Source organism: Myxine glutinosa, chromosome 3 (assembly GCF_964187855.1).
Source record: "Myxine glutinosa chromosome 3, kmMyxGlut1.1, whole genome shotgun sequence".
In the NCBI taxonomy this organism is placed as follows: domain Eukaryota; kingdom Metazoa; phylum Chordata; class Myxini; order Myxiniformes; family Myxinidae; genus Myxine; species Myxine glutinosa.
This window is the reverse complement of record NC_136263.1, coordinates 1,092,409-1,116,229: the sequence shown is the minus strand read 5'-3', so window position 1 is coordinate 1,116,229 and position 23,821 is coordinate 1,092,409. Positions and strand designations below refer to the sequence as shown.

Sequence of the window (23,821 nt, the reverse complement as noted above, 5' to 3'; positions counted from 1 at the left end):
TTTTTTTTAATGGATGAAACGCCCAGAAATCCAAAAAGGGCATAACTCGTGACCTAATCAACTCTCCATGGGGTATATAGGGTGATAATGATGACATCATCGTTGAAGTGGTATTCCAGCCATAATTGGTTGAATCAAAATCCTTATCCTGAAAAATCTGAAACTCCATATATCTGCTCTACAACCCGATGTGAATGATTAATTGAATTTTTGACGTCATCATTCACGTGGTATGGTGTCCATATTGGATTGAAAATAAAAACGTAAAAAATATTTTACCCCAAACCGCTTAACATACCAATGCGAAACTTCATACATATGATCAACTAGCCATGGGGAATATAGTTTGAAATATTTTTCATATTCATCTTTATTGCTGATTTGTAGCCCTATTGTGCACAAAAGTGGTCATTTAATATCCTAATAATCTATATATATAAAACACAGTGTGTGTGTGTGTGTGTGTGTGTGTGTGTGTGTGTGTGTGTGTGTGTGTGTGTGTGTGTGTGTGTGTGTGTGTGTGTGTGTGTGTGTGTGTGTGTGTGTGTGTGTGTGTGTGTGTGTGTGTGTGTGTGTGTGTGTGTGTGTGTGTGTGTGTGTGTGTGTGTGATGTTACCGATAGACTCCTAAACGGAGAGGCTTACGTGCTTGATATTTGACATAGACATGGCCATTGAGCGTGGGCCGAACTCAAAATATTTGACGATCCATATTTTTAATTCATATTTACCTCAGCGCATTTCAGCGAAGTACCCGCTAATCTCAGCCGGTTCCAGAGCATCTCGCTGATTCGCTCAGAGCGATCACGTGATGTTCCATTCCCGCCGCCAGACTGATTCGCTCAGAGCGATCACGTGATGTTCCATCCCATCACACGTCACTTCACCTTTTATGTGATCGTGTTTTGTATCGATTTTGTGCGATATGAATTAAAGACGTCTTTGAAACAGCTGTGAAACGTCTTTCCACAACCCTTCCGTAACCGATTGGTTACGTCTTCTTCACTTCACTTCACCTTCACTTCACTTCACCTTTTATGCGATCGTGTTTTGTATCGATTTGTGCGATATGAATTGAAGACTTTTTTGAAACAGCTGTGAAACGTCTTTCCACAACCCTTCCGTAACCGATTGGAGCAGTTTCTTGCCGCACAAAACGAGATCCGCGAAGCGAGTTGGTCGAGTCGTGCTGACCAAGATGGCGACACGGCGGCTTCACTTTTCACGGAGTATGAGCGTGCTATATATTTTCAATTCAGTGCGCCCGTGATTTGTGGCATAGACATGACCATTGGGCCTTCACGGTGTAATTTGTGCGAGGCTTTTGTCCGAGTGAGCTTGAGTCGAGAGGGCGAATGTACGGGTTGGGAATGTACAGGTCTCCCTTCCCCCGCCCCGGCAACGCGGTACTGGAGGACGTCACAGGATCGGTGAGTCTCCAAAATCCGCTTCGTGCTGTTGCGAATATGCAGGGCTATGTCTGATTGTTGTGCTGCTCTCCGACCATGAGAACTGCAACGTCATTGTTGACTGGCCATCCCCTTCCCTCCCCCCTCCCATCCCTCACCCTCCCATCCCTCACCCTCCCATCCCTCCCCCTCCCCCTCCCCCTCCCCCTCCCCCCTCCCCCTCTCCCCCTCCTCCTCCTCCCCCTCCCCCTTCCCCCCTCCCACACCCTCCCCCCTCCCACACCCTTCCCCCTCCCACACCCTCCCCCCCTCCCCCTCCCCCTCCCATCCCGCACCCTCCCCATCCCCTCCCTCCTCCCCTCCCCCCTCCTCCCCTCCCCCCTCCCCCTCCCCCTTACCCCCCTTCCCCCCTCCCCCTCCCCCTTACCCCCCTTCCCCCTCCCCTCCCCCTCTGGCCCCTTCCCACCTCCCTCCCCCCTCCCTCCTCCCCTCCTCCCCTCCCCCTCCTCCTCCCTCTCCCCCTTCCCCTCCCCCTCCCCCCTCTCCCCCCTCCCACCCCTCCCTCCTCCCCCTCCCACCCCCTCCCCCCACCCCCCCACACCCCCCCACCCCCTCCCACCCCTCCCATGCCTCACCCTCCCCATCCCCCCCTCTTCTCCCCTTCCCATCCCCCCCTCTTCTCCCCTCTCCCCTTCCCCCTCCCCCTCCCACTCTTCTCCCCTCCCCCCCCGTTCCCCTCCCCTCCCCTCCCCTCCCCCCATTTCCCTCCCCTCCCCTCCCGTCCCTCCCCTCCCCCGCCCAGCAATGCCGGGTACTTCTGCTCGTGAATCGATAAATCTATGGATAATGGCAATTAGTCTGTGGGCTGAGTAGGGTTTACATGCACCCCCCCCCACCCCCCCCCCCCCCCACAACTTAACTTCCTGGTATGTCCATGTACCCCCCACCCTAGGGGTTAGGAAAAACCATGTTAACAGAAAAAAAACTCATTCCCAAGGTACCTCCCATGCATATTTTGATGTTACCCCCCTGTGTCGGTGATTTCCGAAAATTAGGGGTAGGCGAAATTCAAATGGCCATAACCTTTTACCTAGTCATCCTATGGTTGCATATGACCCCTCAAAATGTTTGTCCTGGGACACTCTTTACAATGATATGTGTTATATGCAAATGAGGTCACCAGAGGTCAAACTCTGACGTAATTTGGGGGTTGCCCAAAATCCATGACCTTGAAAGTTAAAAATGACCTGAGGTAGGCAAGAAATTGGTAAAGGAATGTTTTATTATGCCTTTTTGATAGTACATACATCAAGACAGTTTATGGAAAAAACAGCTTCGAAATTTCCAAGTATTGACTGGTTGGCGGTCGTTTGAATTTAGAGGACGAATTCAAAAAATGACCAAAATTTGTTCTTTCAACCTCCAAAGCATCAATACTTGGTTTTGATGACAAAGATTTGCTAAATGGGTTCAAAGGTGGTATCATAACATAATATTCCAAAACTGGCTATAATCTGACATTCAAGGTCAGATTATCAAGGTCAAAGGTCAACTGGGTGCATAATTTTCTTTCAAGGAAAGTCATTTGCCAGTTCGCAATAATCACAAAACCAACCAAAAAATTATTAGTTATTTAAGAAATTATGTCACCATTCAGATCCAAGTTACACCATTCCCCGAGTGAATTCTATGCCCCAAATAAAAGCTAACCTATAAGATGTGACATTGATTGTGGTTCAACCAACTTCACTTCAGTTTAATGACAGAACTTAATCATCGTCGCTCTCACTTCCGCTCTCTTCACTTGAAGATGACATTTCATCGCCTTGGTCATTGTTATCATCTCCATCCTCCTCCTCATCATCACTGTTCTCACACTCCAGTTTCTGTTCAAGGATATCCACCAGTTTGGTTGGCAAAATGTCATGATCTGTCCATTTTGGCTGCAGGGTCCCACTTTCGTCTACCCATCCATGTCCATGAATTGGATTCGGCATATCAGGATTTGGGATGTGAGCTCGCCTCCATATTAGACCGAGCGCCAGCGAAATTTGTTCAACCGGAAAGAGACAGAAGGTTTCATTACATGAGGTGGCTGATCGTCCATCACTGACTGAAGGTCGGGATTGCTGCCGGGTCATAGCCTGTACCTTAGGCCTACAGGTGACCTTTTCGGGTCACCAAAAATGCACTTATTCAACCCAACAGCGACAAGGAAACTAATTGCACCAATGCATTTGGTAGGGACCGTAGTTCACCAAAAGTACCGTGACAGCAATTTTATACTGTACATTTTCGAGAACAGCAGCTTTTTTAATCGGTCACGTGACCACATTTATTCAACCAAAGAGCGACAAGCATCAAACTTGGTTCATATAATGCAATGGTTATTGCCAAACACGAAAATACCAATGACAGCAATTTTCTCCTGTACTTTGACCTTGACAGCAACCTTTGACCTCGACACACCCACAACGCAGATGCTTATGCAATCCAAATGCGACAAGTATCAAACTTTTTAAAACGCGATATGGAGATATTTTCAAATACAAAAATACCAATGACAGCAATATGTTCTCCTGTAGGCCTAATTTGACCTTGATCCACTTGAGCGACCCGGATGCGGGCAACCTACTTCCGGATTTCAATCGCTGGTCAACGTCTGTAACATGACGTACATATCCTAAAGCGATTCAACTCTCACTGGCCGTATTGAATAAGAGGAAAGAGGAAGTGGTTTGAATCAATTACCAGTGACCAATAATCAAACAAAAACAAACAGCGAGTACCGTTAACCGTCAATTTTAAATGTTAACCCAAAAATATGGAAATATTATGTGGCAATACCAACAATGACGTCATCCAAAACCAATACCGACAAGCAAATCCCAACCTACTCAGTTTATCCGAATATGGTACGGACTGTATTGACAGTAGTTCCATAAGCATAAGGTTCCTGCCGCATTGATCACAGTGTATAAACTGTGTTGATCACTCCGTTTCGGATTCGCTCCCGCTATCCCCACTCCAGGGTTCACCATCACTATCAGGTGAGAGCGTGTCTATGGGCTGGTCTCGGTCGGCCTCGTCCTCCACGTCTGTGTCGCATTCGTAGGGATCCTCTACAAACTCCTCAGTCTCTGGGGCAGCAGGCTTTTTCAGCTCTTCAGGCAGTACAGGTCCGAGAAACCACTGGAATGTGTAGTTGCCAGTTGCATCCACTTCCCAGCCATAGTTGGTGGGATACATTCCGGCCGTTGGATTCGCTTTCGAAGCCGATTTCCACATCAAGGAGACATAGTGAGCCCTATGGAGATGCTGCAGAAGGGTTCTCCTGCACGGCGGCAGCGAAGCACAGTTCATCTTCCTCACTTGGTCAGATAACTTTCCCGCCCCTACCATCTTGAAAAAGGCCTCTGCTCGCGCCTCATCAACACATTTGGCGCTTTTATTGCCGTACACGTGGCAAACGAATCTTTCCAACCCCACGACATCCATTTCGTCATCACACAAAGACTGCAAAGCCTTGACATGCCCTTTCTCCATTATTTCAAAGGGTTTCTGTAGAACGCCGATGTGTAGTCGCATCCTGTTCGGGCGTGAAAACCAACGACAGCCTCTGTTGTACCGGCTTCCCTGTCCTCCAGTACGTGTGCAATTTCGGACACGCTGATGAAGCGGCGACTGTTTACGCTTCCGTAGTCTAGCATTATGCGGTGGGGATGCTTTGCAGTGATTGGCAACAGTATCACTAAAACATCAGTGTCCGAGGAGCGCACGGTTATGTCACCTGACATTGCCGTCACGGCATGATAAGCAAATAAAGTGTCTGCCTCTTCATGTTGGCCTTGATACTGTGAGGGAACGGACACCACCAGCAACCCCTTACTGTTCACCTTTAGTTCTATACAACTTCCCCCGTGGGAAACATACACTGTTTTGCGGTCAATGATACTAGCGTACTGCTCGTTCTGGACTTCTTCCATCATGAATTTCAGAAATGCATTCTTGAAATGATAGTTTTTCAGGAGTTCACTGCCATTCTTCTTTTGCCTCTGTTCCGGCCCTGTTATCACAAAATCCTCATGTCCACCACCCCGGTTCCTCCTCTCCAGATCTTTTATTGATGGCGTCAGGTACTTGTCAAGAAGCAGGTGCATCTCAATTGCGGTACCGGCGTGCGGACAAATGTGCACCATTATATCTCTAGCTATCGAGCGATACGTTGATTGTTTGTGGCGAGTCAAAACCTCGTAAAGAATAAGGCCACCATCAACGAGATATACCGATGGCCTCACTGAGAGGGAGATGTCCATGTCGCTGGAAGGTTCTTTCTGTTTACTTTCCAGAACTTTTGTGAACGCTGACTTCGTCGTCTTCGTCACTGACCCATCACTGTGTGCGATTGACAGGGGAATCGGGGTGATTGGATGGCTTAGTAGATCTCGGAGGTCGATAGCTTCTCGTACCGCATCCATCGCCAGTATGTGAGCGAAGGCGTCTCTCACACCTTCGGTACCAACTTTTTCACGTTTGGTCGCTTTTCGAGCGTTCTCGGATGCGAAGTTTTGCACTTTGATGCGCTTCACCGTTTTTACAAACCTTGCTCCGTCTTCTGCGCACTCAAACAGAAACTCCGATCTAGCCGCTTTTCCCCGTTGAAGAGTTGTGGTGAGGTAGGTGGTCGTCGCCTCTGCGACACTTTGTCCCGTAGCCAAGTTGACGAGGGTGTCTGGTGTGGCGGCATCGAAGGGGTTGCATGTTTCAATGAACTGCTGCTTGAGACGGCCGGTGCTTTCTTTGTATTTCCGCAGACGTTGTGTGCGCAACTGGTTTGCCGGTGTTTCTCCCCTTTGGATTCCACACATCTCTTTCAACTCAGTTACGGCCATGCTACGTTGGGTAAGGCTGACACACCACCGCCGAAAAGCCTTCTCCGAATTTCCGAAGTGAACGACTCCGGAGGCTGCAGATGCGGCGTCGCGATTCGCCGTTTGCTCCAAAGTTAGGTCAATCGCACTGCGGGAGTACGACTTCTTCGTACGTTTTGTGCTGAAGGCACCGGCTTTCAGTACATCCATTGCAGCTGAATCTAGGTGACGCAGCTTGTCCAGATAGAGTGAACCCCACCGAGAATAATTTGGTCTGTTCAATGCGAAGAAAACGTCCATCAGATGAGGCAGAACTGTCACATACAGGTCGACATCGTTGGTTCGTACAGCCCTTTGCAGCTCTCGGTAAATGCGATTGATGAGATAGACGTACACAGCCCAATATGCCGCTGTCTTGCCTAGGGAGCCGTTCATGGTCTCGTGAAAATACTGCTCGTAGTCACTGACAAGCCGATGGAAACATTCCTGTGTAGACAGTTTGAGCAGCTTGTTCGTATCATGTAAATCTGACGACATTATCTCGGCGAGTACTTCTTCATACTGATCACTTCGGTCTGAGAGGAACCGTTCATACAGTAACTGCTCCAGGACCCCAGCCGTTATCTGGTGAATGCGGGTACATCGGTTATAAAATTTACCCTTCACGAATCCATTCAAAGAACCCTCGGCAAGAACATCGCCCTCGGTCAACAGATATTCCAAACCGGAATCAGATATATAAGTTCCAACAGCACCGAAAAATGCTAGTTCTATGTGGAAGTTGCCCAGTAAAATGATGAGCTTATCAAATGTGGGCGCACAGAGAGCTTGAATGGCGAACGCCTTCATGGCAATGTTCAGATCGTACGTGACTGGGTTCCATATTTGACCAGTTTCTTCAGCCACTTTAAGGGATCGTTCCATGGTCGCCTGGATGACTTTGCTAAGTGTTGGAGACTCATTTATGGGGTCCATATAGGCTATCACTGTCATTGGAAGGCGATCTTCCACGAAGAAAGAGTAAAATCCATTGAACTGGGGTACCGTTTCATACATGGACTTGATCACCCACAAAATATCCAATGCGCGCGCTCCAATATAGTTGTCGCTGTCATTTGTCGACAATGGGAATTTGGCTGCTCGCAAATTTAAACGGAAAGCGGGGCACTCTTTCACAATACTTTCAAACGTTCTCCTGGCTCTCCCACTGAGATTTGACGTCTCCCTTGATGGTGCAGCAATGATTTTGGCGGGATGTTCATCTGGCATGTGTTGATTCTGGTAAGCTATACCCACGGTCACGTGTAGATTGTTCTTGCCATCCAGGGTTTCCACGTTCAAGTCGAAGTTGTCCCAGGCTGTACCTGAAGCAGAAATTTAGAAATAATTATATCCTGCCTGAATAATATGGGCTGTGGACTGTCTCAGGTTTTAGCGCATTCAACCGAATATAATATTCATCACGTTCTTTCTCATTCGACCCTAATTTCAGACATATTTTATCATATATGAATATATAGGATTATTTATACAATATAAATTACTTATAGTCAGATGTTTATAATCATATTTACTGAAGTATTATATACATACCAGTTGCAAGTTGTGAATCGGTCAGCAGTCCCGCCGGCGTCTCCTTCTCCCCTGAAGCACAGGTGTAGGCGATTTCGGAAATCAGTCTTTTGCACTCATCGTCGCTCACAGAATGTCCAAGTCTATTCAGTACTGTTAGTGCACTCTTGCTTCCCAACATCGAAGAAAACCCAATACCAAGCGCTGTGGTTTTCCAAGGTTTCACATTCCCCTGTGATAGTGTATACTGCATCTGATGAGAGCGCTTCACACTTCCTTTTCTTAGCGGCTGATGGTGTGTCGCCGACTCCAGAAAGTAGGGTTTTGTAGAAAAGTTTCGTCAGCGGAGGTATTTCCGGGGCGTTTTTCTTCAAAGAATCAATGGTTGTATGGCTGGGAATTTTGGTCTTCTCCATTGGGAGAATTTCCGCTCTCAGTAGCATTGCAGTGGATCGTACCTCCTGTTCATCTCGACTGGTGTTTTTCAGAGCCGCGACTGCGTCATCAAAACTGAGAGATGGCGCGTAAATGAAATTTCCTGTTTTGTTCGACTCTTTCCCGTGGCATAAGTTGTCCTTGTAGGTGTTTTTTTATCTTATCGAGTAATTTCTGTGTGGTGTCTCCTTCTATATCCTCGGAAATCCCACCGTTGGCCAAATATTCTGATCTGTATAACTCCATTACAGATGCAACAAGGACGGGATTACGCTTTGCCACAACTTGCGAGTCTATGAAGCCTTTCATCGCGTCGAATGCTACCTTATGAACAGCTGACGGTGCAGCAAAATCGTAGCCGCCACCGTTTTCTGCACCGGAATTCCGAAGGAATTTCAAGCGACATGTATTGTGGTACATGCCCCCAGGAGCCACAAGGTCGTCCGTACCTCTAGCAAGCGCCAGAATTTTCTGACTGGAAGCAGAATTTGGGTTTGCTCTTGCGCAGGCCACAACTGTTTTGCTACCGTTCATAGTTAGCATCGCACTCAAAGGTTCAAATGATTGTCCACACTTGGATCGTTTCTTTTCTTTTGAACAGAAAACGCAGCGTTTCTCCACTATTACACCTCGAGGAGTGGATTTTAACATGCCAGACAATGACAGTGTCTTTTTAGCTGGGCTGGACGGTTTGCTACTTTCATCCTCAGCCTTGCGTTTTTTTACAGCACTGAATTTGCTTAGACAGGCCGAATGGTATCGCAAGTATGAAATGTCTCGGCAATTTCGAATCTGTTCGGTCGTTTCTTGAAACATGTCCGTTTGCAGGCACTTTCGTCGATCTGTGGCATTTTTCACTCTTGCCCACTGTTCGTCATCCTTGATCTGTTTGAGCGCACCATCACCTTTCATCGAACACACGAAACAAATCTGAAATAGAAAAATAAAGCAAACTGAATTTGGTGTCGTTCTCGAGCAGACTATTCATGCAAACTGCTCTTTTTACACTAACAAAAGCCAAAAGATGAAAAAGGGGCGCCAACTATCCTTAAATATTGATATTAGCCCTATAGGCACGACGGATTCACATAGGCATCCAGGCACCCCCCGCTATTCAAATTTTAACGACCACAGTGGCAACCAAGTCGCTGGTCAGCCTGTACAATCTAATACCTGTGGAGTCTGTTGGGACACCATACACACGCCTGCCATCTTTCGGTCGTTACTTGAAGTACAAAACCAATTTCAAACAAAACTTGAACTTTGTATTCAGTGCCTATAGGGTTAGGACATGCCACAATCGAACAATGGACTGACATGATTTATTTCAGGTAATACAGACACACAGACGAGAAAAACATACGTGAGAAAAAGGATCGCTAGTCCGCGAATCAGTAAGACACTCACCTCATTCTCCATGATAACACGTCTAGTCCCAAGCAAGCCTTCAGACTTTCATGTAAACAGCTTCAGTAGTGATTTCTGTCACGAGCGAGTTTCTCACAAGTGGAAACACCTGCAGGGGCGGTTCTAGGGTGGGCCCGGGGGGGGCGACTCGAAAAATGTATGGGATGTGTGGGCTGCCGAATACAGGGATCGGTTAAAAAAGGCGGAAGCATGGAAATCGATGGCAAAATAGTTAGATAAAGATCGCGTTTTAAAAAGTTCGATACTTGTCGCATTTGGATTGCATAAGCATCTGCGTTGTGGGTGTGTCGAGGTCAAAGGTTGCTGTCAAGGTCAAAGTACAGGAGAAAATTGCTGTCATTGGTATTTTCGTGTTTGGCAATAACCATTGCATTATATGAACCAAGTGATGCTTGTCGCTCTTGGGTTGAATAAATGTGGTCACGTGACCTATTAAAAAAGCTTCTGTTCTCGAAAATGTACAGTATCAAATTGCTGTCACGGTACTTTTGGTGAACTACGGTCCCTACCAAATGTCATGGTGCAATTAGTTTCCTTGTCGCTGTTGGGTTGAATAACAGCTTGTCGCTGTTGGGTATCCCTGGTGTTGGGCTAGCGGCTAGGGTGCCGGCTTAGGATCCAAGGATCCTGGGTTCGAATCCCGGTCGATTGCTGAATTAACGCCAGGGGGGTTGACTCAGCCTGTCATCCTTCCGAGGTCGGCTAATTGAGTACCAGTTCACTGGTAATTCCCTGTTTGTCGTTAAAGGCGGCAAAAAGGGTTGGCGTCAGGAAGGGCATCCGGCCGTAAAACATTGCTTCAAAAAGGGGACCGAAAAACAACAACAACCACGGCTCCCGAAAAAGGCCAACCCCCGCCTGCGGGGAAAAATGGCCTCTAAAGGTGGTTTTTTTTGTTTTGTTGTTGTTGGGTTGAATAAGTGCATTTTTGGTGACCCGAAAAGGTCACCTGTAGGCCTAAGGTACAGGCTATGACCCGGCAGCAATCCCGACCTTCAGTCAGTGATGGACGATCAACCACCTCATGTAATGAAACCTTCTGTCTCTTTCCGGTTGAACAAATTTCGCTGGCGCTCGGTCTATATGGCAACTTGATAATTCGCACGTTCGGCATGCTGTTGCAGACAGCTTTTGCATGGGGGCAAGGAACCCATGTCGAACGACTTCTTGGGATCCAGGGTGCCTCCATTGGCACACTTAGCCTGTTGTAGAAGGTACCTCAGTTCATTTACAGTTTTGACGTTTAGTTTCCCATACAGTGCACAAGTGAATTCCTCCAGCATGTGCTGGACGTCATTGTCCACTTCCCAACTTTCACCAACTCGACAGAATGCCTCCTGGAAATTGATACTCTTTTGGAGAAGTTTTATCGCTTTGATTTTCGCTTTCCCTTGAAAGCACTCGTGCTGTCGCAGCCACTGAAAGCATGAAGGCCAAGTAATGCTGATCGTAAAACAGGTGAAACGGATTCTGCGATTTTGTTCATGTCCAAGCAACGTTTCGAATTGCCTTTCCCTGTTTCGAACAGTATTATGATCCCCTCTAATCGACTAACATGGAACAACAAGATGAAGAAGATATCGCTGTCTGGACTGCGAACCCGCACACATTTGTACCCGACTTCCTTAGCGTACAGACAGTACAGAATGATCCGCGAGTCTGTTTCTTCCTGAGTTGACTTGAGACCAACAAGCTCGTCTACTGAAGTGGTTTCCCCATCAGATGTTAGACGGTATGCCCTCCCTTCTACAACAATGGTAACACTCCGATCCTTTAGTGAGCTTGTGAATTCACCACCACTCCAAGTGGACAATAGGATTCTGATCAGTTGTTCTTTGTTTTCATCATTGGTTAGGAAAACTCCCCAGTCTTTTGGTCTTCTTGTTTTTTCACCGCTTACGATGAGCATATCTCCACAACCCCGCCTCCGTCGTTCTGCTGACTTGACTGAATCTGGCCTGTACATGTCTGTGCTGAAGAAAACATCATGCTTTGTTGTTAGAGACTTGAAAACCTTCTGAGCTATTTCCCCAAAAGTGTTTGGTATTTCCCTCATGTAATAGAAACAAGCATTTCCGTTCTCGATAACCAGACTGTCTTTGATATCAGGAGGTGCAGATGAACAGTCCTCGTCCAAATCCTTTACAAGATAGGCAAGTCCCTTAGACTTATCTGTCTTTGCCATATATCCATGTGCTCCTGCTAGACTCAATGGCACTGGTGTTACAGGATAGGTCAGTAGCTCCCGCAGGTCGAGTTTTGCTCCAGGAAGCTTTTGGGACTGAACTAGCAGTTGAAATGCGATGCTTCCCTGCTGCTTATACTCAACGGTTTTATTTGTGGAGGATTTGACTAGCACAGCCTTGTTCATATCTTCCATTGTTTTCAACTTTAGTCTTTTGATCGGCTCGAAGAAATTCTCATGTCTTCAGCTGTTCCTCTATAAAGTTTTTCTTCCGGTCTGCTCCTGCGGATTCTGCACGCAGAATGTCCCGTTCAACGTCAGAGCTGGCGGGTGCACCAGAAGAAAGGCAGTATAACTTGTCTGCATCCGGAAGTTCGAAGGGGTTATTGAAACTTGTCACAGCTTCTACAGTCCGTTTCACCTGCTTTTCACTGCGCTGCACTTCAGCATGACGTACATCCTTGTGTTTCTTCCCCGTCTCTGCATCTGGTGCCATGTCAGCCATGCTGTAGGTCGCTTGCAAGTACTCAGCCCTTTCTTTTGAAGTCCGTGCCCATCTCTGGTACGCCCCATAATTAGTCGAGATGCCAGATATCCCTGCTCCACTTCCACCCCCTCCCCTGGATTTCGCGTTTTTCATGAATGTCTCTTCAATAGTCTTGTCGACTGCACATCTATTCCCTGGTATGAATGATCGAGCTACACTTATTGCCCCCCGTTTCAACAAGTCCGTTGCTTCAGGATGAGACCTCTCGATATTTGCGATGAAAAGAGCAAAGAATGTCAAGTACCTAGCGTAGTTCTGACCATTGGAACTAAAGAAAAGATCAGGCATCAAGCCAAGACATTCACCATAGAGAACGAAGACATTTGTCTTCACTGCCTCAAGTAATGCCAGGGCCAACCACACACGATCTATGTAGGACATCCATAGCTTAGCAGTTTTGCCAAGTTCACCTTGCCTTACACCATCACGAAACTTGAGGTAGTCTTCTATGTAAGATCTGAGGACTGTATCCTGCAAAACTGCTGCTTCAGTTTTGCTCCCCACTGACTGAATCAGTTCCATGATCAGATGCTTTGATTCCTGTGGACTTCCGTCAAAGGGCAATTTCTCGCCTCGGCCATCAAGGAAACGTACGAGCAGTCGGCGTTCCAACGACTCCACCAACACCTTGTGACAGTGAATAGACCATCTGTAGTTCTTACCAGATATCACACCACTGATCGATCCTGGTGAAGACAGACCAGCTTCTAGTAGAATGTCGGACAATCCTGTACCTTTCATCATCTTGCCAATCATCTTTAGGTAAGCGCAGACCAGATGGAACGTCCCAATCATTACTATGTGGTTTTCATAGTATGTTGGGCTGTTCCAGATCAATGGATAGGCTTTCATGCACACACCTAAGTCAAAAGTTGTTATCACATAGTTCTGGCCAACCTCCTTGCTTCCCTCTTCCGAGTATCGCAGACACTCCTTCACGGCTCTGTTATCAGTTATAGGGTGGGGAATCACCGGGTAATATTCAACTGTACTCAGGTTGCATGGAGTCTCCCCAGTAAGCGAAATGTACCCACCCCATCCAGGTATACGCTGCTGAACTGTTCCTACATGCAGCCGGATAAGGAGCCAAAGTAGGTTTTTAACCATTGCGTTCTGATAGGCCTCCTTGCCACCATCTACATCTGAATCGACGACCTCGTAGCCAGGGCTTCGTCTCCGGCCTAGGTAACAATCACCTAACTCGACATCCATTGGTTCCGTCAATGTACGTTGTCCCATCCTCTCGATCGAAGGTATTGGAGGCTTAACCCCGCCTGGGGATTCTCCTGGTGCAGTCACCAGCTCTTGTAACATGATCCCATGAGACCTATGAATGGACCCTGCACCAGAAATGTCATTTATGAATTCATCATAGTTGTCAAAATCTGAGTGGAACGTAGAAGGACAGGACGGGTTGCGTATGATTGACACAGGTAGTAATGAAGATGTCTGTACAGCTACAGCTATTGCAGTTTCAACTTCTAGCAAGAATGAATAGTTTTCTGAATGTCCAAGTTTGTTCATCAATTTTACGAGTTCTGCGTTGCAGAATAGATGGTGCAGGGTCATTCCAAGCAGAACATGCTTTGGAAGTTTCCACCGACCATGGGTAACAGCCCTCCATACGTCTTGCCCCAATGAATTAGCTAGTTGGTTTACCCTAACAGACTCAACATCTTCATTCCCTGAAAGAAGACACTTCAGAAAGTTCTCTAGAGTTTTTGGCAATATGTCTTGGGTTGGAAGGGACTGAACAGTGGGTGGCCAAGCCATTTGTTCTGTAGCTTCACATTTGTCAAGAATATCGTTTCGCAAATTTCTAGCCGTTTCTCTGGACCTATCAACAGAACGAAGTGTTGATGTTGCTTTGACAGCAGTGCCTACATCACACTTGAGATTATACACCAGGTAAGATTTGAAACGTCCATCATCACTGATGGGACAGAAACCTAATGTGTCTTTGTGCAGGTCACATTTCTCTAATTTGTTTTTCAGATTTTCCCCCCTGTAACTTGGATTTGAATGGGGAGTTTTAGCTAGTTCAGATACATATGTTTCTCAAGTCGGACAACCTGAGCACATCTTTCTCCTTTACAACCTTTTCATTTATCAGTTCACATATTCTATTGAATGATTGTTCATGTGCTTTCTCAAGTGAAGCTTGTTGCTCAATTTGTCCAGGATTGCTACTTCTCCACTTCTCAGGTCTCTGCATGTACTGACATCGACAACTCCGATGGTACATGGTCTCGCATGCAAAAAGGTCGAAACCGGATATGCGCAGAAGAAGTTTCGAGTCTTGTTTCTTTTCGGCCTCCCGAATAACTGCTTCACCACCTCCGCGTTCAAATTTTGTAGTTGGTTCAGTTGTCCAAGCGCCACGTACTTTTATAGCCTTTTTCCCAACCTTGTTACAGAAGACAGTCTGGTTGAAACAAGACATCATCTTTTTCGGTAGATGATCTTCGTGACTCCCGTCTTTTCCCCAAGTCAAGAGATTCGTTTGGCTGTGGAATTAACCGGTTCAAGTTAGACGTGAAGCGTTGGTAACAGTCCCTGTGATACCCGTGGTAAATGGAGTAGGTTGATGGAATCTGCCTGCAGACATCTTCCATTTGATTCGGGGATTCGAAAGGTTGAAATAACCGTTTTTCACTGATTTGCAAAAGTCTTTTTAACCTGGCATCTGGATCTTTCGAATTCTTGAGAAATATAAAGTCTTGGCACTTGGAGTCTTTCATGTGAATGATACAAACGTTTTCTATCGATTCTCTGGGTGCCTGACCATCTTCAGCTTTACCCTTCTTTGCCGAGCCTACATCTTCTGAGTCTGCATGGTCTTTCTGGTCTTCAGACTTCCTCTTCCTCACAGGGCGCTCCATGCTGCCTGAAAGAAATAGGTACATTGCAGTTTGCCTTCATGCATTGTTTGGGCCATTTGGGCCATCCTCTAAATTCAAACGACCGCCAACCAGTCAATACTTGGAATTTTTCGAAGCTGTTTTTTCCATAAACTGTCTTGATATATGTACTATCAAAAAGGCATAATAAAACATTCCTTTACCAATTTCTTGCCCACCTCAGGTCATTTTTAACTTTCAATGTCATGGATTTTGGGCAACCCCCAAATTACGTCATAGTTTGACCTCTGGTGACCTCATTAGTGACCTCATTTGCATACAACACATATTATTGTAAAGAGTGTCCCAGGACAAACATTTTGAGGGGTCATATGCAACCATAGGATGACTAGGTAAAACGTTATGGCCATTTTAATTTCGCCTACCCCTAATTTTCGGAAATCACTGACACGGGGGGGGGGGGGGGGGGGTAACATCAAAATATGCGTGGGAGGTACCTTGGGAATGAGTTTTTTTTTCTGTTAACATGGTTTTTTCCTAACCCCTAGGTAGGGTGGGGGGGTACATGGACATACCCGGGAAGTTAAGTTGTGGGGGTGGTGCATGTAAACCCTACTCAGCCCACAGACTAAATGCATCCTTACTATAATTCGTGGACCCGATGTGTTTGTTTGTGTGTTTGTCATGCTACTCCTCTTCCAGTTCTGGGCCGATTACATCCCGACCTGCTACACAGGATCAATATGACCCCAATTAGTGCATAGATGTGTTTTTTACCTTTGCTGGTGGGTTTTTTTTTTGGGGGGGGGGGGGGTAGGGGTGGGGTGGATGCAAATTTTGGGAGCGATTTAAAGCAGTTGTCAGCTGCCTATACACCACCCAAATGAAGGTATGTATCAGAAGAATGTGTTGCATGCTTGCAGTAAGATCGCCCTTCGGGCGAGTACTGCGCATGTGACATAATGGGGTGCATGGATGATCTGGGTATATGAGCCATAATAACAGTGGGCCATAATAATCACGTGTTCAGTTAAACGTGGTATGTTTGTTCAGAATGAGCGCGCGAAGTGAGGATATGCACCCTACCGAGTGCCGCTCTAGTTCGAACAACAGAAGAAATCGAGCAAGTTTAAGAACATCTCAAGACATTCAAAATAAGCACCGGTAAGATAGGATTCAACTAATACGACTAAAGTGATGTCATCCAACCATTCTAGAAAGGTCTCGATCATATCAAAGGATGGAATAAAACTCGAGACGCTTACTGACGTCAATATATTGGTTCCTGGTTTAACACAACTGCTCAGGATATCAAACAAAGGAAAGCTGCCCCATGCAGTGTTTGCAATGAACTTTCAAGATTTATGTAAGTGGACGCACTCTCGGTGCATCAAGGAATGACTCTTCATGGCAACAGTCGAGTCTGCCCTGCTTTATGGAAGTGAAGCATGTACCCTGACCATGACCGATGAGAAAGGACTTGACGGATGCTATACTCGACTTCATTCAGCTTTCAATGCCCACTAGTCGGAACATAGGCCACAAATAAAGAGCCGTTTCAAGGCTGTCTGTTAAAAATAGAAGATGTCTCAAGATTGCTGGTCACAGCTACCATCGCAAATACCGGCCTGTTTCCTATCTTGTACTCTGGGCACCTAAACATGGAAGGCCGAAGCGGAGCAGACTGGCTCTCAACTACATCAACATGTTGAAGAAGGACACAAGCCTGGAGACAGAGGAACTGCACGCAGCAATTTTTGATCGGGAGCCCTGGAAGTTGAGGATAAATGTCGTCTAAGTTCAGTGAAAGAGCTAACTTAGGAAAACAAAGAAGTTATTCCCAACAGTTAGGATTGTACACTATTTCTTCATTTCTGAGCTAATCCTATTCAAATGAGGCGTGTAGAGGTACCTTGGTCTAATAATCCCAGATTTTTATTATTCGGCCGAGGCTCAGTGACGTGAGGTCAAGGTGATGAGGTCCGCTTATTGCTCATGTGTGAAACATCCTGCAATCGATGCTTCCAGAAAACAGCCTTTTTTGAATGGCGGCTACATTTTCAACCAATCATCATCATGTAACTCTGTTATTCAATTCTCCATGGGTAGGACCTCCGTTGTTGAAAGATTTGTCAGTCACTCAAGCGGTTGCGGAGAGAACGAATTTAAAACCGAATAAAGGTGAAAAAGTGAGGGTGGGGAAAAAGAAGTGAAGGCCTCGGCCGTCCTTCCACAACATGTCTGTCCTGGTCAAGGAAAGGATGGTTGTGGTTGTACATGGTCAAGGAAAGGATGGTTGTGGTTGTACATGGTCAAGGAAAGGATGGTTGTGGTTGTACATGGTCAAGGAAAGGATGGTTGTGGTTGTACATGGTCAAGGAAAGGATGGTTGTGGACGCATCTATCTATAATTCCATTAATCTCTGTGTGTATGTGTGTTTGTATGTGTGTATGTGTGTATGTGTGTATGTGTGTATGTTTGTCTGTGACCGCTGTTTCTCGACAACTACCGGTCCGATATACTTGAAACTTGCCAGGTATATTGCTGGGGACCCGAGGATGTGCCTTTTCAAGGTTTGAAATTAATCGGACAAGTAGTTACCGAGCTATGGCGATTTAGCCGTTCGCCGTTCGCTTTGGCGTTGCGAATGGACCAAACCATTTCATGTAAATAGAGGGGGGGGGTTCTGTGGTCGTTGCGAATGGACCAAACCATTCATGTAAATAGAGGGGGGGGGGGGGTTCTGTGGTCGTTACTGCCACGTGGTTTCAAAGTTTTTTTTTTGTTGTTGTTGTTTGCACGCATGTTTTTTTGCACCCACGTACGGGCACGCCCTAGGATGTTTACACACACACACCCCTACACAAATTTTTTTTTTTTTTTTTTTTTTGGCAAGGAACGGGCACCCACGTACGGGCACGTCCTAGCTTATATATAGTACGGGCATGCCCTAGTATTACTAATTATTATTGTTTAAGCCCCCGATCTGGTTTTAATGGGTCAAAGATGAAACAATAAAAAATGCTGTGCAATTCCCTTGTATTTGAGTCGATAGAAATGAGATTTGGTGCAAACATGTTTCAACCAACCCAGATTTGGTACAATGGCGCTTTCAATCCCGATAGGAATGGTGAGAAAATTTTGCGATTAAAGTCGTTTTCAGGATTTTTAAAGAAGCCAAACCTCAGTCAATCACCAAATTAGGGTTTTCAGCTTCTAACCCTATTTATTTCAATCGATGAGACAATAATTGGCAGAACCAGAGCCTGTACAAATGGAAGTAGACAGACGTTAAGTTGGGGCTTTTCCTTGGATTCCACAGGTGACCAAAGTCTGACGTGAAATTGAGGTTTCTGGCATGCCAAATATTTGTATTTGTACCATAACAGACAAGCCTAGGCACGAACAAAATACCTTATTATAACTCCTACAGACCAAGTCTCCTCATCTTACAGGGGTCGAAGTGGAGGGGTCTGCGTTTAGACCTATTGTATTAACTTATAAATGTCAGGGATTATAATTAGTTTCACTTATTTTTATGCCTGCGCCAACAAAGTCACCGGAGGCATTATGTTTTTGGGTTGTCCTTACATCCGTCCGTGCTAAACCTCGTTTTTCTCAGCAACCATATGTCCGATTGAGACAAAACTTTCAGGATAGGAGTGACACCCATGCAGAATGTTTTTATGATAATTGTGACGTTATAGGTGACGTGGTATGGCAGCCATCTTGGATTAAAAGCAAATGAGAAAAAAAATATTTCTCTGAAACCGCTGAATGGAAAAATTTCAAACATCACATTGTCAAGTACTCCCAAGGGGGAACAAAAGCATGATAATGATGACATCATAGGTGAAGTGGTATACCAGCTAAAAAATGTTTTACTCAAATTCCTTATCCTAAAAATCTGAAATTGCATGCACATGATCTATGACCCATTTGTATTGAAATATTAAATTTATGACATTATAGGTTACATGGTTTAAGGCTGGTGTTGATTTAGCAGTTAGGGTGCCGGCTTGGGATCCTAGAATCCTGGGTTAGAATCCCAGTCGATCGCTGAATTAACGCCAGGGGGGTTGACTCAGCCTGTCATCCTTCCAAGTGTTACGTGCTCCTCCCCAAACCCCGGTCACGGTGTACCTCCGAGCCCCGAAAGGAGTCACGGCAGAAAGATGTGCTATTATGTGTGCCAATGACGAATGGTGAAACCACACCAATCAATCGATACCAAAAACCAAGTATTGTATTAATATCGCACAATAATAACAACTTGCGCAAGTACAAGAACCTCAATTGCACAGCAAACACCATATAATTCCTATGATGGTACCACCAGTTCCTTAACTCAATAACTCACGGTACTCCACGTGAGCGAACTGTAACACCCCCAAAGTCACTGTCACGACACCAGGCCAAAGTCGATCCACGCTCCGGTGATCACAAGAAAAAGGTCGTACTGAGACCTGAACCCAGGACGGCTGACAGTCGACGCTGCAGAAGAGCCGCTGGGTGAGGTTAGGCCGACGTCGGTCATGTAAAAGTTCACCCAAAACGCGACTGGGAATTCACACCTTCGGTTCACCAGACAATGACGCTGACATGAACGAGCAGCAGTTCCCAAGCGGAGAACCGCGAATTCCCAAGCGAAATCCACGACACACGAAAACCAGGTGAATCGCTGGTGCGAGGTGAAATGGCTGGTGCGAGGTGAAATGGCGGACGGGCCCGTAATGGAGGCGTACCTGCCCTCCAGCAATGATTCACTTTCGGAACCAAAAGCAAAACCCGTCACGCAGGTTTATCTGCCACAACAATAACCACACTGTCACAGGAATCCCTTTTTTGTATACTGAATCGAGGCTCGTGAAAGAGCTAACATTTATTTCACAAACAAATCAACCAGACAAACAAAATATATAAAAAGAGGGATCTCCCCACAAGATGGGGAGAGAAGGGGAAGCACACAAACATAACATTTGAGAGCAGGGAGATGTGTGGGAGGGAGAGGGCTTGGGGAACCAATTTCCCGGGGAAATTTCTTTCCCGGGGAAACCAATATTCGCTCTTGACCAACGTCCACCAGCGTCCGCTCGACACCTCGAAGCAGATCGGCCTTTCTTTCCCGATCTCACTTGATCCGCTCCAGCCTCTTCTTCCTCCTCTTCCGGTTTCTCTCGATCCATTTCGTTTTTCTGTTGAAACACGAATTTTTACCTTTGAAGACAGTTATCTCCATTTCACACTCAAACTGTAACAATAATAGTATATGAAACTAAAAATGCTTCCAGTGGATGAAAACCACAAAGACGGAAGTGACGAATCCGTAACACAAGGTCGGCAAATTGAGTACCAGTTCACTGGTAATTCCCTGCACTTCGCAAGAGGCGACTAACAGGGTTGGCGGCAGGAAGGACATCCGGCCATAAAACATTGCTTCAAAAAGGAGTCCACAGTGCCCAAAAAAGGCCAACCCCCGCTCTGTGGGGAAAAATGACCTCTAAAGGCGGTTCTGTAGGTTACATGGTTTGGCAGCCATTTTGGATTGAAGGAAAATATTAAATAAGTATATCTCTGAAACTGCTTACTCTATCGATGTGAAATTTTACAAATATCATCTAACAGCACTGTTGCATATAGTTTGAAAATGATGATGTCATAGGTCACGTGGTTTGGCAGCGTTCTTGGATAGAAAAACGAACCTTATCTGATCAACACGAAACTTCACAAACGTGATCCCTCTACCCATGCATATGCAGAGTGATGGCATCTACCCATTGTGGGACTATGCGGACTGCGGAGCCATATTGGCGACACAGTCGCATTGTTCTCGTTTTAATTATTTTATAGCATATTGTGTTTGAAGTCACTAGGTCAAAGGGCACATCACTTTTCATCCATTCACTTGATATATATATATTCAGTATACATGTACTATATATAAAACCAAAAAACGGGTCGACGGTGAACCCTCGTCGAGGTGAAGCCTTGGTCGACCAATGTGAGTGTCTATTAATTACGTACTGTTTGAACGCAAGTTGGACCGTGAGTACATCTGTGAATTACGGACTATTGGAACATACCTTTTAGACATGTAGACCTTTAGAGCCCTTATACCTTTTTTTACCTGACCCCTTAGATCTTTTAAGACCCTTTATACCCCGCTCGGACACTTTCAACCTTTATACTTTTGGGCCCTTTTACCCTTTTGACCCATTAGCCCTATTTAGATACTGAGACCCCTTAAGACCCTTTTATACCTTTTTTTAGACTCCTGAAGACCTTTAGACCTGTAACTTACTGTTGAAACATACCCTTTAGATCATTTAGACCACTTCGATACATTAACCTTATGGACCATTTAGACACCCCCGACCAAAACCCTTTATAACCCATAGACACTTAAGACCTTCTAGACCCTGTTAGAACCTTAAGACACTATAGCCCCCATTATATTCTTAAGACCCTATAGGTGCTGTCCCCAATAGACCCTTAAGCCCCCTATAGTGTAGCAGCATAGCAAACCTGTTGTGCATTTTGTGATACAAGCACCAAATTTGGCACAAATGTACATTAATATGTTGCGAACATTTTCAGATATTGGGCCACTTGAAATTCCGTAATTTTTTTTTTCAAATTTTTTCAAATTTCGTAATTTCAAATTTTTCGGGTGACACCGTCACAATTTCGGTCTTCGAGGCCGGCCGATATAGTGGGGCGGCTTAGCCCAAATATTCAAAAGAATTGTGCATTTTGTGATACAAGCACCAAATTTGGCACAAATGTACATTAATATGTTGCGAACATTGTGTGGTCAGCAATGAAGACGAGAGTCTGAATTACATGTATGCAAAAGACCTTGTGAACCAGTGAAGCAAATACACGGGTAAGCATGAATTAAATCTAGGGCATGATATAATTTCCATGATGTTTACCTCTACACTCAATGGTGGAAGGAGGTAATGTTTTGATCCCAGCTTGTCTGTTTGTCTGTTAGTCCACAAAATTCCAGACAAAGCTTGTAGTAGTGGTAGTTGTAGTGGTAGTGGTGATAACAGAAATTGTTATATAGAACTGAACTTATATTAATTATTATATGCAGAAAATAACTTCATTTCTATATGCCCTGCAGTGGACAGGTTAATTGGTTTATGCACTGAAGGGGTCACCCTGGTGTGCACTGCTGTGTTCTGCCTCACTGAGTTGTTCAGGTATGATGTACTCAGCACAAGCTTCCGGTCGGCCCGGAGGTGGGGGTGCGGGGCCTGTCACGGAACGTCAAAACAAACGGCCTGCCGGGGCCGCCCAAAAGTCGGGCGTGAGGGGCGCGTCCACTAATGGAACGCCTCTCGCTTCCCAGATCGAGGGCCACGTGGTCAGGAGAACCTCGTCCCTTCCGGTCACACTTTGCCTATCGGCCGGCCTCGAAGACCGAAATTGTGACGGTGTTACCCGAAAAATTTGAAATTACGAAATTTGAAAAAATTTGAAAAAAAAAATTACGGAATTTCAAGTGGCCCAATATCTGAAAATATTCACAACATATTAATGTACATTTGTGCCAAATTTGGTGCTTGTATCACAAAATGCACAATTCTTTTGAATATTTGGGCTAAGCCGCCCCACTACTAAGACCATTTAAAATCATATGATCCCTAAGACCTATTAGAACCTCATGATCCCATTAGACCCTTTATAATGCCAGACCCTTAAAACACCTAATACGCGATAGACCACGTTAGACACTTATGACCCATTAGACCCCCGAAGGCCTTGTAGACCCTTTAGACCTATAACTAATGTTGGAACATACCCTTTAGACCATTGTAGACCCTTTGGACCTTTCAAGACCCTTTAGACCCCTTCACCTTTCTACACTGGGATCCTTTTAGACATTTAAAGAACCTTTAGACCCCTTAGACTCCTGAAGACATTTACATTCTGAAGACCTGACCTTCAGTTAGTGTCTAAAGGTCTAAGATTCTGACCCTTAGACCTTTAGACACTAACTACTATTGGAAAATACCCTTTAGATATTTAGATCATTTGGACCACTTAGAGTCTTAGACACTTTAAAACCTTTAGACCTTTACACTTCTTCAACCTGTGGACCCGTTAGACCTCTAGACGCACACACCACACAAGCATCTACAAAATCTTCTTGCAAAATACAGATGATGCTTTCTTCAGTAAGTAATGCATAATTTTCACCTACCTGGAAGCTGGGTACTCTACAAGTTGGAACAGAATTTACATATTGGGTCACTGAATTGGTTCACCAATCAAATCCTGGCAGCATATTACTTATTTGTATTTCGCAAGTATCTTGCTATGCACGACTTCTTTCGTGTTACTTGCGAAGATCGGAAGATCTGTCGGAAGGAGATGGCTTGGGGGGAGGAGGCGTGGGAAGGCGTGGGGGGGGGGGGGGGGGAGGTATAAAACACATGGACACTGCTAGAACTTCCAGGAAAGAAGTCGGTATTTCAAAAAAGTTGATCTGGGGTGAATTA

At 45.6% G+C, this 23,821-nt stretch overlaps 1 protein-coding gene across 1 annotated transcript in view; it reads left to right on the top strand.

Moving 5' to 3' along the window:
* The window catches only part of NCAPH (non-SMC condensin I complex subunit H), a 204,855-nt gene that overhangs the window by 124,654 nt on the left and 56,380 nt on the right, over positions 1-23,821 (top strand). The gene's annotated exons all lie outside the window — the stretch shown is intronic.